The 12,700-nt window shown below is 39.8% G+C and overlaps 1 pseudogene; it reads right to left on the bottom strand.

The window, feature by feature from the left end:
• Positions 1-745: 745 nt before the first annotated feature.
• LOC116866506 lies at positions 746-12,377 on the bottom strand (annotated as a pseudogene).
• Between the last annotated feature and the right edge of the window lie 323 nt (positions 12,378-12,700).

The raw sequence follows: 12,700 nt of genomic DNA, 5'->3' as shown, positions 1-12,700 counted from the left end.
CAGCAAAACAGTCAAAGAACAGATGGGTCAGTTTGATCTGCAAAGCATCTGTACATTTTAAAAGGAAAGTGATTGTCTGGATATTTTGCATAATTTTGGTCACAGAAGTAAACTCTGATTTGTGCCCACTTGAAAAAAAAAAAAAAAAAGAATTCGCATCAGGGATATACAGCCCAGAGGGAGGAATTGACTGTGAGCCCCAGCACAGTAAGAACAAGCAAACGATGCAAGCCAGAGGTTTGGTTTTGTACGGAAGCAGCCTGATTAGAGAACTTTTAAGGTAATAGGAATGTAGCTTCTTTTAATTCTTTTAATGCTTAAAAATTTAGAAATAAATTTAATATTTTTTAAATTAAAAAATATCAAAAATTTGAAACATTCATTTAAAATTTATGTCACTGAAGATTAATCTCTGGTCAGTTTAATTCAACCTAGAGGAGAAATAGATTATGAGACCCCCGATTAGGACAGTATAATGGACATACGTTTTGCTTGACCAGACTCTATTTCTCTTTTTCCCTCTGATTTTTCTGTCATTATTATTACAGGGAAAGCCACGTCCTCTACACTCTGTCTTTGCAATGTGGCATGGAACAGACCCCGGCCCAGGGTCTGATGTTTGAAGGTGGGCGGGTGCGTGTGGCGGGCATGGGCTCCAGGCTGGCTGATCAGTGTGTGTTCTACCTCTCAGGTCGCTGAGCTCAGCTCTGGAAGAGATGGGGGACCCAACTCAGCCCAAAGAAAGTTAGCACCGGACTTCTCTCAGAACTGTTGGGAGAGAGGTACTGCTTCCACGAAGGTTGCTTATCGGTGGACGTCCGGCCCGATTGGCTGGTGGCCCTCCTGTCTTCACCTGTGTGGGGTCTGGGAGTGAAAAAAAGGAATGTGGAACTCTTTGACGGGGACAACAGAGCCAGGACAGGATCCTGTGACCTCTGGAATGCAAACGTGCCTTGAGTTAGAGCTACTTCTGAACATTTTAGATATAAATCAATTAATTCTTTTTCTCCCCCAAGTCATCGGGGCTTAAAAAAAAAAAGGCCTGACTCGGTGGAGAATACCAGTATGCATGAGGCAAGGAGGACATGGCGGCTTTTCCTTTTACATATCCAATCCACATAGAAAAACATATTAAAATAATTAACAATGAGATTATAAATTAGAAATATGCAGCTGCTTCTTTGTAGTGTGTTTTTCCTTGTTGGCTTTAATTTTTTTTTAGAGATCATGTCTCTCAGGTCATTAGAAGAAATTTGTTGTTGAGTTTGCCCAGTGCTTCATAGTTTTCAAATAATTTTGGAATTTTTTTTAATCTCATTTAATCCTCACAAGAACTACATGTTAGTTGGTGGTGTAGTTTTCATCATTCCCCATTTGCCAACAAGGGTGTGGAGGAACAGAGAGGTTAAGATAATTAACTAAGGAAACCCAGCAAATAACATGTAAGAATGGTGTGATAACCCAAATTTCCTAATCCGATGCTTTTCCTATATATCATCCAGCTTTACTATTCCTGATAATTGTAGTTAGTCATAATCAGTGATAAAATTATCGGCAGTGACTAAGTTATAAACAAGTGACATCCCAAAAATTGCATCCCATTTTCTTTCAAAAGTTACAAAATATATTTAACCCAATCAGAATTATTCTAAAAGAATGCTCAATAGGGCAGTCTTGGGTGACTAGTTTAGCCAGAACCCCGATATGTATCTGAGTGTGCACTGCGGGTTAGATTCACTATCCAGTACCTCCAAATTCTTCTGGAATTCTGGAAATAGGGAGGGCTCATGCTGTCTCTGAAGGGAGGGTCCTATAAACTGGGAAGTGTCACTCTGGGGCTGGGGTGGTAAACATTTCTTTTCTAGAGAAGTAATTCTGATACTGTCTAATTTTTCAGTTCTCGGGAAATGGAAGTTGTTTTAATCTCACTGAAGGAAGAACAGAGAGACCTCAGGGAAGGAAGAAAATAAGAGCCAGTTTCCCGCTAAATTGATGATATCAGTCAACCACCCCAAAGGCAGTTGAACAAACAGGAGTTATTATATATGAAGTTTTGGCCAGAAAGGAAATGTAGATAAATTAAGTATGGTGATAAAGAACAACATACTGGGACACTGGGCAAAGCTCATCGTAGCAAAACATCAACATCAAAGGAATTCCTCTTCCTAAGTAGCCACACGCTTGATTTTTCAAATGCCGGCAAAATGGGGCTCGACTGCAAGTAATACTGAATAATCTTACTTCATTTCTAATTTAATTCTCTTTAGAAATGTAAGAAATGTTGAGACAAACACAAAAACCTTTGGGACACAGAAAAAGACTTGGGTTTGTAAAATTATGTGGTTTGATATTCTGTTGCTTTAGTGAACCTGTTGTTTGTATTAGGTGGGTTTAGAGCCAAAATACGTTACTGATTCTCATCCAAGTCATGTAGTTCAGCCCACACTTCCAAGAAACTAATGGCCTGACTCTATTTAAATGTATTGATTCTGTACTCATAAGGTTGTGTCACAATGTGATTACACATTCTTCAATTTCTACCCAACTCCCCTACCCTTACTCCTGCTAAGAAATCTTTCATGCATTCATTCTTCATTTCATCCTAAACTAGTACTTAGGTAAGAAATAGGGTCATGACTCTTTTTCCCCTCTTGAGGAAAAAGGAAACAATAGATGAATTTGCTAAATCAATGTTATTCTTTTTTTTTCTTTTTTAAAGATTTTTTTTTATATTTATTTATTTGTCAGAGCGAGCACAGGCAAACAGAGTGGCAGGCAGAGGCAGATGGAGAAGCAGGCTCCCGCTGAGCAAGGAGCCTGATGTGGGACTCGATCCCAGGACGCTGGGATCATGACCTGCGCCAAAGGCAGCGGCTTAACCAACTGAGCCACCCAGGCATCCCAACTCAATGTTATTCTAAACCAAAACCAAAACTAAAACCAAAACCAAATTCTAGTAATATGTCTGCTCTCTAGCAAGAGGAAGCCAGTATTAGATTTGATAAGACCTTCTGGAATTTAGGCTGACTGAGATATGTCTAGTATCTCAGATATCCTTTGGAATTCTTAGAGATGGAGATGGTAGAAATGGAAAGGGGACTCTGGCTTCAAAGGGGGAGGCTCTTACAAATTTGGAGATGTTACTTTACATACTTTTGAACACAGAAAAAGCCCTGCTTTGCAAAATCTTTTCTTTGATACTCTGTTGTTTTCTGAAACTGTTGTTTGTAATTGTGAGATAATAGAATGTGTGTGTGTGTGTGTGTACCTATACATATACATACCTATACATATATATAGGTATGTATATGTATACATATATATAGGTATGTATATGTATACATATATATAGGTTCGTACATGTAATCTTTTCTTTGATACTCTGTTGTTTTCTGAAACATATATATATAGGTATAGGTACGTATATGTATAGGTACACACACACACACACACACACACATACATGTATATATAAAATGACTTTGCCCCCAGTTCCTGGCACAGAACTCCTAAAACCCCTGTAAGTGCCTAAGTGGTAAGAGCAGTAGGATCATCTTTTGTTGTAATAGATAGCCTTTGATTCCCATTCCCAGCACGGGGCTCATGAAACCCTTGTAATTTTCTGGGCGATGCAAATGTCTTTTGTTCCAATGAGGTGACATCCTGGAGGGCTCCTAGATGAGGGCTGGCCAGAAGAAAAGACCAAGTTATGATCAGAATCCTGGAATTTTCAGTCCCCCTCTCCCATTCTCTTGGAAAGGGAGAAGGGCTGAAAATGGAGTTAATGTGAATGCTTACCTACGTGAAGAAGCTTCATAAAATCCCAACAGCGTGAGGGTCAGAGAACTTCCAGGTTGGCAAACATACCCACATCAGGAGGGTGATGCACCCCAGGTCTGTGGAGACAGAAGTTCTGCACTCAGAACCTTCCCAGAACTTATCCTGTATGTGTCTTATGTGGCTGTTCATCTGTATCCTTTATCATATACTTTAATAATCTGGTAAATGCAAGTCAGTAATATTTCCCTGGGTTTGTGAGCCTCTCTTGAAAATTAACCAAATTGAGGAGGGAGCCATGGGAACCTCCAAATTTTAGCCAAATAGGACAGAAGTCATGGGTAACCTGGGGGGTTAATTCCTCAAGACTGGTCTGAGCTCTTAACCTGAGGCATCTGACACTCTCTTGAGGTAGATAGTGTTAGCATGGGGTTAAAGTGTAAGACACCCAGCTGGTGTCACCAAGAATTGCTTGGTATGGGGAAAAACCTCCACACATCTGGTGTCAGAGTGTTGTGAGTGTGGTTGTGGGAGAGAGTAAAGGAGACACACAGGAAAGAAAGACACAGGAGAGAGGGAAAAACTGAGAGGTTTCTTTTTTCCTAATCCAATACTATATATGTAATATCTAGTATTTTATATTATATTATATTGTGGGAAGACGGTCAGAAAAAGAATTGCTTTTTTATCACCAGCTCTCTACACAATTCTGCCTTCCCGGCTTCACCTGAAATCAGATGTGTGAGGAAGGGGTGGAAGATGAAGCGGCTGGGAAAGGTAGAGATAGGGGACAAGATAAGAAAGGTGAAAGCAGATGTACTTTTCTTCTCAGGCTAAGTGGCAGCTGCTCAGAAACAGGTACTGAGATTGCCAAATCCCTACCACAGTTTTATTTTTTAATTTTTAAAAAATTCTAACACGGTTTTAAAAATGAAACTTTGTCATACACAAAGCAGGGCATGTCCCAAGAACACATTAGGTGTCCAGGTACTGTGCTCATACTACTCAGGAGATGGTTACTTGTAACTTTAGGAGAGATCTATGTAAGACACCCCTGTAGCCAACCAAAATGCTGATAGTCGCTGCTTCTGATTTTGCTGCAATCCTGTGTTTTTTTTATTTTAATAGAATATTTTATATATATATATTATATATATTACATATGTGTTTAATAGAAATTATATATATATGTATCTTTTCATTGTTGGTGTTGTCCACTCAGTGAGATATTTTCCACGTGATCCATCTATAATATAAATCTATTTTACTTCTCTTAATTGCATATAATATTCTATTATACAAATGTACCACAATTTATTCATCTATTACCTGTTAAACATTTCCAAGTTCCCAAGTTTTGACATGATGAAACATTTTTCCTCACCATGATAGTAAAATGCAAGAAAATGCTTTTCTCGTTTTTGCGATTAACAACAACAGAGGTGATCCCTGGGTTTGCTGGAAAATACACGTGCATTGCTATCTGGACAAACTGCCTTCCAAGGGAAGCTTGACAAACTGGCATGCTGAAATGGGAGAATAGCAGGGCTTGTGAGTTCCAGATCCTGGCACTAGAAATTTCTTGCCATTGAGGGCATTTTTTCTGTAAACCAGAAAAGGGGAAAAAGAAAAAGATGGATTTCTCCCGTTGAGTTTCATGACTTCAAGAGGAACCAAATCTCAGATGTATTTCTCCAGAATAAGGAACATAGGCATAGCAATCATCCAAAGTTTCTTCTCATTTGACTTAATCTGTGATCTGTTGGACCTTATCTGTTCTTGCAAGCAAAGTTTTGTTGCCACATTCCTGATGCTCAAAATTAGAAAAATCATATGTCCAAGCCTCTAGTACTTAGAGTTGTGCAAACTCCATATTCTATTTTCACAAGCACTTCTACATAAGATTTTATAAAACAGAATAGAATTACAGGAAATAAGGTATCCCATATGTACTTAATACCTCTTGGTGGACTGTCCTTTTATGGGATTAGGGACAGCTGGGAGGATGGGTCAGTAAGAGGTCCGTTAGATTAAAAAAATGCAAATTATTATTAATTTTAATTGGTGCTGCTCATACACCAAGCTGTTATTGCCTTTTAAAGGGATGTGTGCTCCACAGAGCTGCTTTCCTTAAAGAGCTCATTTCTATGTCATATCCCCACACACAATAGTGAAAATCTTAGAGTATGAAGGACATAAAAATAGGGGTTAACCAATTGCTGTTCTTTTATAAACGGGGCCCCTATTATTCTGTTTTTTTTTTTTAATCTCCATCCCCACATATTTTGCAATTTCTATTTAGAATATTGGCAGATAGTAGATAGAGTCTTTGTAGTCTGATTTACAGTTTGAACCCTTATCAATCAAATATTTAAGGTAATTCTGCAACACAAGAGAACTTTAGCATTTTATGTTATCTCTGCATCTCTGGAAGACAAGACTCAGTTTCTGTACACTGACAGACTAACTATGTAAAAGTAAGAGCATCGACACTCTAATTGGCTTAATCTTAGGAAAAAATAGTCAAGAAGACCAGAGTGTTTCAAATTGGTAATATAAGGCATATAAAAAACAGGCACGATCATCTAGATAATAGAAATCGATTTCCTATCCTTGTACTAAAACCCAGACCCCACACAGCAGCCTGATGTAATTCCATTACCATACTAAATCACTTGGCACCTGCATGGGCTTTTTATTTTTATGTTACTATTACTCCTGGCAAATGAATAAATTTCACTCAGCAGAAATAAATTAGATAACTTGTCACTCAAGCTAATCACTGTGGAGCTTTCCTTTCCCTGCTCAAAAGATAGGTTGACACCTACTGGGCATTAATTTAGTCATTTCTTGATAACAGAGCATCTATTTGCACATGGATATGAATACAGTTATAAAGATTTTAAAAGTAATTATTTCTGGGTCTCCATAGGATTTGAAAGTCTAATTAAAGACCGTTTAAATCTTTTATGGCATGCAGTCCAATCAGGTTGCCATTAAACTGGGAACAAGGTATGTAAAAGATTGCAGAAACATTAATCTAAGCCAGGATTTAGTTGCTCATGACACTGAAGTTTTGGGACGCCAGGGTGGTTCAGTCGCTTAAGTGTCCGCCTTCAGTTTAGGTCATGATCCCAGGGTCCAGAGATCAAGCCCGGCCTGGGGCTCCCTGTTTAAGGGGGGGAGTCTGCTTCTCCCTCTGCCTGCTGCTCCCCCTGCCCATGCTCTCTCTCTCTCTGACAAATAAATAAATAAAATCTTAAAACACAGAAACCCCCTGAAGTTTCAATAAAACAGAGGAAAAGTGGTAGGTAGAGGGACTCCTGTCTATAACTATGCTGAACAAAGAGAGTTAAGTCCAGATCCTCTTTTCTAGCCGACATTAGGAATATGCCCTGGTACACACTTGTGTCAATGAACTATGTGGCCTTGTATTATTCTGAGTAGAGAACGGACACAACTGGAAGCAGTCACGGGAGAAGGGCAAGGATATGGTTTTGGCTACATCCACTTCTGTGAATATGGCATCTATGCCTAGGCATAAAATTCACTCTGTCCTGTTTATTCCTATATGCTCTCTGCTTTGTTTCTTTTAGGCTAGACACTTTCTTAAAATATGTGAACAAATCTATTGGCTTCATGTATGCATTAACCCAAGACCTAAAGGACAATAAGATGGACAGAATTTTGCTGTGTACTGAAAATAGTCTATGTTTTTCCCTTGGGAATTTTCTTTTTAAGATTTTGTTCATTTATTTGACAGAGAGAGACACAGTGAGAGAGGGAACACAAGCAGGGGGAAGTGGGAAGGGGAGAAGCAGGCTTCCTGCCAAGCAGGGAGCCTGATGCGGGGCTCTATCCCAGGGTCCTGGGATCATGACCTGAGCAGAAGACAGGTGCTTCACGACTGAGGCACTCAGGGGCCCCATCTCTTGGGAATGTTAACAGTTTTTTTTGATCATATGTGAACATATAAAAACAGATCCTATCCTAAAGTACAAGTAATACAAGTAAATTGGTGTAGGATATGTCTGGAAGAACATGTCTTAGCAGGAAAAAAATTCAATCAATTTTATCTTAAAAAGCAATTTTAGGAGCATTTTTTCGGAAGGTGTGCATTTAACATAGCTGAATGTATTTCTTTCAAGCAGATGCACTATGACTTCCTGTGTAAAAAAGCTGTAGGAGTCTGTGAATGTCACAAGGAGGAAGGGTAATATTCAAAACTTTGGAGCCAGAGTCAGTAAACAGATCCATTTTAAATTTTGGTGGCAGAGGGTCATTTGAAAAGTACTGTTTTTCCAAACAATTTTCTTCTTGTTCTACCACCTTGGGGAAACTTAAGAAAAGGAGGAGCAGTAAACAGACTCTGTATTACAGGGGAAGATGTTGCTGCAAGCCTACTAATTTACTTGTATTACTGATGTTTCAGGAAAGAATTTGCTTTTAGATGTTTACATATGATCCCAAATAAGTATTTTACCTTTACCCCTTTCTCTCAATTATTTTCATCTCTAAAACTTTTATATTCCCAAGAGAGAAATATGGACTATTTTCAGTATACAGCAAAATTCTGCCTTCTATTTCAAGTCCAGTGTTTCAAGCTTGATCCAAACCACAGCAAAGGAGATATGCTTTGTCCTACATCCCATCAGCATCACTAAATATATATCAAAAGTCATCTGAGCAAGTTAAGCCTTATAAAATTTACTTTAATGTCTTTGAAAAATGCCAAAGTGCTCACCAATCAGGAAAAAAGAGACCAATGGAAAATTATGATTTCTCCTTCACAGGTAGTTAAAAAAACATTTTTTTTTAAATCAAGCTCAGAATTATTGAGCTAAGTAACAGAATTATTATTGTTTACACTGAAGTGCATTACTCAGCACCATGGTAATAATCAGATTCAGAGCTTGACAATATGTATGATCCCTTTCCCAATATAAATAAGAGTTTAATATCAATTCTATCTCTGGGTGAAAATAAATACCTCCAAAAAGTCAATGATTCTCATTTTCTTTCCCACTTGGCCTGTAATAGTTGTTTTATGTCATTCCTGTCAGAGCTCTGATACAAAGTTGTGTTGTATGTTGCATCTGGGCTTTCAGCCTTTATTGAAAGTTAAATGAAAGATGCCTTTGCCAGCAATTCAGAATTCTGAATTGTCAGTCTTCCTTGATTTTAGTTTGCCCCATATCCACCAGCCAGTGGTCAACCTGTGCATGGGCTTTGGAGTTAGACAGATTGTGGCTTGAAACTTTGCTCAGCCCTTTGTATTTTTATTTGGTGAGGTTCCTTTTGAAGTCACCTCTTTCCCTCAGCAGTAGAATGGGAATAACGAATGTACAACCTCACAGAGTTGTGAGACGTAAATGAGGTAACATTAATGGTGAACCTAACTCAGGGTCTTTTACCTAGGAACGTGCTCCATGGAAAGCCTCCATTTTTCATGACATTGTTGTTGGTGTGCTAGAGGGTTTTTTTTTTCTTTTTAAAGATTTTATTTATTTATTTGACAGACAGAGATCACAACTAGGCAGAGAGGCAGGCAGAGAGAGAGAGGAGGAAGCAGGCTCCCCGTTGAGCAGAGAGCCCGATGCGGGGCTCGATCCCAGGACACTGGGATCATGACCCGAGTCGAAGGTGGAGGCTTTAACCCACTGAGCCACCCAGGCGCCGCTGCTAGAGGGTTTTTTAAGTCTCATCACAGTTATCACAGGTCCTCCTCCTTCAGGATGGAGCAACCAGCCAGAGGACTCTGAAAGCCAAGGAGCTCTAGTACTGAGATGTGCTCCGAAGGTGCAGTCATCCTTGTTGGGTTTAATAACCACTAAAAAGACTGACTCACTTCTTAAAATAAGTGACTTACAGCTCCAAAGCCCTCAAAAACTGTTACCAGTAGACACTGTCCTCTGATGCGCTTGTCTAATTGATATTAGCTGTAATTAAACACCTTAAATCTGATCATTTTTACCTAATGAGTTGTCTGGTAAGGTGTTTGGCCCGTTTTTGTTGGATTGTTTTCTGTTTTAGCATTTTTAGGTTCACAGAAAAATTAAAAGGAAAATGTAGAGATTTCCTCTGCCCCACATATGCATAGCCTTGTCCTTTATCAATATCTCCTTCAGAGCGGGACCTTTGTTACAATGGATGAACCTACATTGATGTATCATAATCCTCCAAAGTCCAGAGTCTACATTAGGGTTCACTCGTGGTGGTGAACATTGCATGGGTTTGGACAAATGTAACCATCATTATAGCATACAGAGTAGTTTCATACCCTAAAAACATTCTGCGTCCTACCTATTCATCTCTTCTCACTCCATAGTTTTGCTTTTTCCAGAGTGTCAGTATTGTTGGAATTAATACAGTATGGGAACTTTCAGACTGGCTTCTTTCACTTAGTATTATACACTTCAGGTTCCTCGATGCCTTTTCGTGGCTGGATAGTGCATTTGTTTTTGGTGCCAAATAATACTCCGTTGTCTGGATGTACTACAGTTTTTTATCCATTCATCTAATGAAAGACATCTTGGTTGTTTCCAAGTTTGGGCAATTATGAATAAAACTGCTATAAACATCCATGTGCAGGTTTCTTGTGTGGATATAAGTTTCAACACCTTTGGGTAAATACCAAGCAGTGTGATTGCTGGATAATACTGTAAGACTATGTTTGGCGTTATGTAAGAAACTGATAAGGGGCACCTGGGTGGCTCGATGGTTGGGCGACTGCCTTCAGCTCACGTCCTGATCTCCAGGACCTGGGATTGAGCCCCACCCACATCGGGCTCCTGGCTGGCTCAGCAGGAAGCCTGCTTCTCCCTCTCCCTCTGCCTTTCCCCCTGCTTGTGTGCTCTCTCTCTCTCTCTCAAATCTATAAATAAAACCTTAAAAAAAAAGAAAAAGGAAACTGCTACACTGTCTACCAAATGGTTATATCTTTTTGCATTTTTATCAGCAAAGAATAAGAGTTCCTCTTGTTCCACATGTTTGCCAGAATTTGGTGGTGTCAGCACTCTGGATTTTGGCCATTCTGATAGGTGTGTAGTGGTATGCTATTGTGGCTTTAATTTGCATTTCCTTGGTGACATGATGCAGAGTCTCCTATCATGCGCTTATTTGCCATCTGTATATCTTTTTTTGATGGGCTGTCTGGTAAGGCCATTTGACCCATTTTTTTTAGTTGTGTTGTTTGTTTTCTTATTTTTGAGTTTTAGGAGTTCCTTTATATATTTTGGATAATAGTCCTTTATCAGATGCATCTTTTGCAAATATTTTCTCCCAGTCTATGATGTGTCTTCTCATTCTCTCGACATTGTCTTTCCCAGAGAAGCAATATGAGTTTATTTAACTATTAAAAAAAAAAACCCAAATAATATCTAAACCCAAAAGGTACATAAAAATGGCCAAAAAATATTTTAAAATAATAAATTTGAAGATCATTTGTAGCTTTTTCCTCCGAATATGAACGCTGTCAGCAGGGTGGTGAATTATAAGGCCTGTCAAATCATGTTACGGCAGATACTGATCTGGTTGCCCTTGTAACTACTCCTGGAAAAGTAATCCTGTGAGATATTTCTCCCAGCTGTCTGGTCAGTTGGTCCATGAAGAAGCAGTCCTAGAATCAGCAGGTGGAGAGCTGGGACTCACCTGTCTTCGTTCCATTGGCCCTCTGTGACAGAGGCAGACACAGAACCCTGACCCTTGTTGACATCGCCAATGCACATCCTAGGCCTGCTGATGGACTCCTTCTACAGGGTCACCTTATTGTTTCCACCTGAGATAGCCAGGATGTTGGCTGTGGTGGATCAGCTCACATGCCACACAATATCACTAAACTCATGCCACAGTTTGGGTGACCACGTGTTGCCTGAGGTGTCATCATAGGTCCAGATGAATATATGACTGTCCTCACTGAGCAGCTCACAATGGTGCTGGTGGGCAGGCCAATGGAGTGGGCTCAGGCCACAGCTCAAACCCAGTCACTGTGCGCTTCTAACTTCTGTTCCTCCTTCTGCTGGTTGTCCTCCTCCTCCTTCCACAGCTTGATGGGGTTGTCACAGACACCTGATGCAAACCTCTGCTCCAGTTGGGCTTCTGCCCCAAGGGCTGGTCTACAACACTTCTAGGTAAAATAGGAGGGGTCCAACTGATTGCATTCAGCCAATAACACAAGCATCATTGATATTTACTTCCACTGGCCTTCTCCAGTGTTCATGAGCAGGGAAATGGCCCCATCCAAGTTCCCACAAGCCAGGATTAGGCAGTTGGCATGAGGGGTGCAGCACAGAGAGTTTATTGAAGATTTGTGGCCTGTGTCCCTGTGCATCTTCTCTGAGGTGTCATTCTCTTCTTTCTAGATGATGACTATCTGATCATAGGAGCAGGATGCCAAGACGTTTCTATACATGGGAGTAGGCCCAGGCCACTTGCCACACATGACATCTGAGGCTGGCGATGAGGACCTGCCCTCCATTGGGCACACTGAAGATTTCAACAGACCTGTATGATGAGCAGCTTGCCAGACGGGTGCCCCAGTAGTCCATCTGTGCATTGTGAATCATGTCCTCATGGGAGGTGTCAATTACTGACACCATGGCTGTGATGACAGCAGCTCCTGGTCTCAGATGTGGCACCTCCTGGTGCTGGCCCCAAGCAGCTCCTCCAGAGCAGAAATTTTTAATTTTAGTGAAGTGCAACTTATCAGTTATTTTTTTCATGGATTATGCCTGTGGTCTTATATCTAAAAAGTTATTACCCTACCCAAGCTCATTTAAGTTTTCTAGAAATTTCACATATTTACATTTTATATATATATATATATGTCAATGATTTATTTTGAGTCAATTTTTATGAAAAGTATAAATTCTATATCTAGATTCATTTTTGTTTTCCATGTGTATGTGCAGTTGTTTGAGCACTA

This window comes from Lontra canadensis, unplaced genomic scaffold (genome assembly GCF_010015895.1).
Source record: "Lontra canadensis isolate GAN:19392208 unplaced genomic scaffold, GSC_riverotter_1.0 scaffold10, whole genome shotgun sequence".
NCBI classification, from domain to species: Eukaryota; Metazoa; Chordata; class Mammalia; order Carnivora; family Mustelidae; genus Lontra; species Lontra canadensis.
This window is presented reverse-complemented; position numbering and strand designations above follow the sequence as displayed.